Genomic DNA, 5,850 nt, shown 5'->3' with positions numbered 1-5,850 from the left:
GGAAACCTTAAGGAGTTAAGTATAAGTATAGGAGCAGGAGAAGGAGGTAAGGCTGTAAGGGACCAGATCACCAAGAACCTAGTTGACCATGCTGACCAAACTTTGATTTTACCCTGCAGGCAGGGAGGAAACTTCAGACATTAAAACTGGACCACCAGACTCAGTGTTCCTTCTGTTTAGCTTGAAAAATCCTTGAACGTGATTGCTTAAAACTGCAGGGACAGGGGGCATTTGGCTGGCTCAGTTGGATGCATGCATCTCTTGATCTTGGGGTCTTGAGTTTGAGTCCCACATTGGGTATAAAGATTACTAATAGAAATAATAAAACCCCACAGCAACAGGTGGAAGTGTTAACTTGTGAATGCCTCATTCCAGGTGTGACTTTAGTTGAAGAGTTGCCTAGGTAAAGGAGTGTGTGTTCGCAATGAAAGAGGCAAACTGTTGCTGGTATGTTAGGGGTAAGTGGCCTGCTTTAGAGAAATTCCCCAAGGCAGTCCATCAGTAATACCTTCCATAATGACTTAAGAAAAATGAGGTTCTAAGAAGTAACTTTTCTCTTTTATAAGTAAGCCTTTTTTTCTGTGTCCAAAGTAAATCTGAAAGTTTACTAAAAACAATTTTGGGAAATTGCTATAAACATAATGTAGTGTTAGTGAATGAGGAAACCTGAAGATAAAAAGGTGTGGCCCTTCCTCAAGAAACATGATTATTTAACCTATATTAATGTTTGTCTATATAACAGTCCAGGGAAAGTAAGTCTTGGATTCTTTGCACAGATAGCTAGGCACATTCCAGAATACCTGAAAAAAAAATTTTATTTTTCAAAAATTTGTTTGAATAGTCATTTCTAAAAATATACTGAATTTACATTTAAAATGTATTCAAACTCTTCATGGTTCATGCACTTTTGTATGCTTTATTTCACAATTGAGAGGAAAGCAGGGATTCTACAACTTTTTAAACAGTCACCTCAAAGACTAAGAAGAACTACTGTCAAAGATAATTAAACATATATCTTGACTTAGGAGGACCAAAAGTATTCTAAAAATGCTTAAAGCAATGGCAGCATCACCAAAATCATTCACACATTGAGCATCTGCCTTCTCAGTGCCTAGCATTGTCCCACATGTTTGTGAATACAGAGTCTACCAATGTGACTACTCTGAAGGGAACATTAGTCTTTTGGATGGTACAGTTCCACTGTGTCTGTCTGCTAAGACATAAAAATCACACTTTCTTTTCTAAGATGTGACATTAGTGAAAAAAATTGAGAGTAATATCAGTTGTTTGCCATGAGGTTTAGCTATTGATTTGGTGGAGAAGAGATCTACAGGAATTCCAGTTGCTAACTGACAAATTTTCAAGCTGTTCTTTTTGACTTGGAGGTAATTATGAAGAGAGGTTAGATTCTTCTGGAATGTCTCTCATTGCAGGCTGAGTGGCTGCTGAGGGGTATTTGTCTTGCTCTAGATTAGCATAGGCGTTCTTGGGTCTCAGAAGGTCCGCTGATCAATTGCTTTGAATCCAGGATTCTGGGCCAGCTTTCTGGCCAGGCTATTCTGAGCAATGGATTTTTGTGTGTGTGTGCAAGACTGCCCAAAAGATAAGGCACGTAGAGAGCAGGTAGAAAAGCTGTTTTCAAGTATTTAAAGTATTATTAGGAAAAGAGATTAATTGGTTAGTTTTTGTGTGATGTTGTTTGGATTACCTAACTTGTATGTGCTTCGATTTCCTTCCCACTTGGGGCTCTCTGCTGGGCAGGGAGCCTGCACCTTCCTCTCTCTCTCTACTTGTGAGCTCTCTCGGTGAAATTAATAAAATCTTAAAAAAAATACATGTAAAGTCTTTATGGGAGTTTGACACACAGTCCACTCAGCAATATTAGTTTTTGTTATTTATTTTTCTGTGTATGTCAATGGAAAGAACTCTAGCAAGATAATTTTCTAAATGTGTATTTCATGGATAAACATATATTTACCAAGAAGTTTAAAACATATTCTTCTAGAACCTTAGACCATTTGCTGGAGTGAAGTGAAAGCGTGAGTACTCCCCATTTGTATAAGCTGAAACTCAAGAAGGTAGTAATCTGCCCAGAGTCTTCCTGTGAGTATGTGAGTACACTGGTACTTGAATGAGGTCTAAGTTTCTAAGTTGATGTGCTTTTTACTATATCAGGCTACCCTAATAAGAGGACTAGGGCCAATCCAAGGGTGTTGGGGGATGCAGAGTTCAGTCACTAAATGAAAAATCTTTTACTAGAGTTCTTACAAAATGGCTTGTAAGTGGAAGTGAGCAGTAGCAGTATTCAAACAAGAGCCTGGTGACCAGTTTTCATAGATACTGTGAAGGACTTCTTACATTTGGGAGAATCTTGCCCTAGATGATTGTATGGTCCTTTTGACTTAGATTATATGGTCTTAAATAAATTTATTAGTTAATACTTTTAAAAACTTTCATTATTTTTCATTGTGACTCATCTCAAAGTCATAAATAACGTAAGCTGCTCTGACTTAGATGTATTGTGTAATTTATTTGCCTTATACTTCCTGATGGCAAAATCTGGGTAACATGATCTGGTATATTTAGCCTTAGGTATATGTCCCATTGCATCACAGACATTGCATGTCTGTTGAAAAGACATATACTCAAGGGTTGAAATCTAGTAGAATCAGTAACTTTCACTGCTTTAGCAGAACATTCTTAAGCGAATCTGTTGCTCCCCCCTCCTCCTTACTGTTAGGTAAGGATTCTGGGCCAGCTTTCTGGCCAGGCTATTCTGAGCAATGGGATTTTAAAAATTGAATAATTACTGGTATTTAAAAAATTAAATAATTACTAATACTCTTCAGTGTCACCATCTTGATTCATAGTGAAGTACCTGTAGTTTACCCATTTCTTTTGTACCATCAGTGCAAATGTTTAACACAAGTGTTGCAGTATAAATTCTGTGATTCAGAAAGTTATCCAACACTTTGACTGCTTCAGCATCGCTTGTGTTTTTTGCCAGGTATTCATAAAAAGAAGATATTCTTTGGTAATTAATTGGTGCTAATTATCAAATGAATGTAAGCAAAATAGTAAGTTTACATCTATAGATTCATCCATCTGTAAGGCAAGTACAGTCTTTTAAAAAATATTTTATTTCTAAGAGCAAGAGCGGGGGAAATGGAGAGGGAGAAGGAGAAGCAGACTCCCTGCTGAGCAGGGAGCCCAATGTGGGACTCCATCCTAGGACCCTGGGATCATGACCTGAGCCAAAGGCAGATGTTTAACCAACTGAGCCACCCAAGTGCCCTAGGCAAGTACAGTTTTGAAGATGAGCTATTAATTCAGTCTTCACGTTACAATTAAAATTTTAACTTGAGGGGCGCCTTTAACTCCCTTCTGAACCTGCTTCTCCCTCTCCCTCTGCCTGTCTCTGTCAAATGAATAAACAAATTTTTTTTTAACTTGATGAATTACCTTAACATTGGAAAATGGCACTCCTGGGACTTCTATACTGAATTTTAAGTTTTTCAGCAGTGTCAGTTGTACCAAGGCTTTAAATTAGCCTCTTAGCCTGTCAGTTGTTTTCTCCAGGCAGCACAATATGAAATATCCGAAAGAAACTTCAGTGGCCTCCATATTTCTGGCTTGGGAAAACCAGGGACCAACACGTTTTGGCTTTTTAAAGAGCTCATGACTTCGATGTTTAAAATATATGAGTTTCATATGGCTGCTTAATAAAGTACCACAAACTATGCTTTGAACAACAGAAATTTTGTTATCTCAGATTTCAGGAGCCTATTAAGTCAATGTGTTGGCAGGGCCACGCCCTCTCTGAAGTCTCTGCGGAAGGATCCTTCCTTCAGTTTTCCTAGGTTTGGGTGGTTTCTAACAATCCTTAGCATCCCTTGATTTGTGGCAATAAAACTCTTAATTCCTGCCTCAATCTTCACATGGGTGTTTTCCTGTGCTTGTCTGTATGTCTGCTTTCTTTTCTTCTGAGGACACTAGTCATCAGATTAGGGCCAAATCTAGTATGATCCATTTTAGCTGATTACATCTGCAAAGACTCTGTTTCCATAAAGGGATGTCCTCAGGTGCAGGGTGATCATGAATTTTGGGGCACACAATTTAACTCTACACTATTGCATTCCTTTTTCTTTAAACTCTTTAAACTTGGGTCTCAAATTGATGTTGCCATTTAAGTAACACTATAAAATTATTTGTAAGTGTTCTCTTGCATAAGGCACAATAAGTTAAGAACATCCATAAAGCCAAGGTGAAGATGTTTTCATCATACTTTCGTTTATTTACAGCTTTGTGCAGTTTCTTTGGAGTAGATTCCTTCCTTCCATGAGTTCATTACTTTCAACATCTTTATGTGTAGATGGTGCAGCTGTGGACTGTGAAAACCAGTCTCTTAATCTCCTTATCTTAAGACAACTACCCTTAGACAAAAGAAAAATACGTAGTTAATCTTAGGATGAAATATTAAGTTACAAAATAATATTTTAGATACAAAATCTAGAAAAAGTTTCCAAGAATTTAAAAATATCATGAAATAAGATATCGAATATATCTAGTAGTGGTATTTCCACAGAGGTGTAAGAAAACCTTGTGGGCTCCAAAATCATGATTACTGCATACTGAGCAGAGACCATAGCAAGGAGAACTGAATATAGCCAGAAAGAGCCCAGAGAACAGAGTTAATCTCTGAAAATGCACAAACTTACAGTCTAAAGCAGCTACTTTAGCCAAAGGACTCATTTATTCATTATCATGCATTCTAACAATCTGTTTATTTATCCCTCCACAGAACCAAAACCTGGGGCATAGAATCTGAAATCCGAGGCTCCCTCCGTAATTTTGTGGCTTAACCCGGTACATAGTCCATGCAGAACAGGTGTCTCCTTTTGGATACTGCAGAAGGAAGGGGGGAAGGGGAAAGGACATAGGCACACCCATATATAGAGATGGCCACACCAGGAGGCAGGTCAGAAGACAGAGTCTCAGGATAAAGGCACTTTTACTTCAATAAGGGGCTGGGAGTTGGCCAGGAGTGTTATATGGCTAGGAAGGAGTTATTTCCATGGAATTTTTCTTTTCTTTTTTTTTTTTTTTTTTTTTTTTGGCAGGCTAGAGAGAGAAATGAAGGGAACTCAGCTACACTGTGCCATCTGCAAGGTCAGTGGGGGCTGCTGTATGTCTTTCTGCTTCTAGGGTAAGGTGATCATAGGCATCATATAGGCAGCATAGCCAAAGTGGCAGGTAGCGATTAGGCCCAATAACCCTGTGAGAATTTGGGAGTGGTTTCCTCTCTCGATAAGGACAGTAGTGGAGGTGATCAGATAGAGGATGGCCACTGTGAGGGTCTGCAAGAAATCACTCCAAGGCCAGTTGATGGTCTCTATCTTGGTTTGTAGGTCACACATGTTGATGGCAAAAAAGATAGTGGCAAGGATCATCTCAACCACCAGCAGGGAGGAGGGTCCTGGTGTGGAGGTGCTGGAGCAGGTCAGAATCACCAGCCAAGATGTAATCTCGGCAAACCGAAGAACTTCTTTTCCAGTGTAGGAAAAGTTGGTGGATGACAGAGGGGTAACTGTGGGGGTGCTGAGAGCTGCTGGGAATGCGCCATGTGGTGGGGCGGGGCCCTTAGGGGCACAGAGAATCTCCGCACTTGCTCATGGATTCAGGGACACTGCACACCCCGAGCTCGAATCACCTTACTACCTTAGAAATTTCTTAAAAAACACAATATACACACACATTTTATAAGTCAGCAGAGCAATAACATTATCATGTCATGAAGTGAAAAACACTACAGATGCACGAGAAAATGAAATTGACGAAAGTAAAAACGTT

General features: G+C 39.2%; 1 pseudogene; it reads right to left on the bottom strand.

The window, feature by feature from the left end:
- Positions 1–5,148: 5,148 nt before the first annotated feature.
- LOC101670488 lies at positions 5,149–5,623 on the bottom strand (annotated as a pseudogene).
- Positions 5,624–5,850: the final 227 nt, after the last annotated feature.

The sequence above is a fragment of the Mustela putorius genome, unplaced genomic scaffold, assembly GCF_011764305.1.
Source record: "Mustela putorius furo isolate JIRA1106 unplaced genomic scaffold, ASM1176430v1.1 tig00000145_pilon_pilon_pilon, whole genome shotgun sequence".
Taxonomy (NCBI): domain Eukaryota; kingdom Metazoa; phylum Chordata; class Mammalia; order Carnivora; family Mustelidae; genus Mustela; species Mustela putorius.
This window is presented reverse-complemented; position numbering and strand designations above follow the sequence as displayed.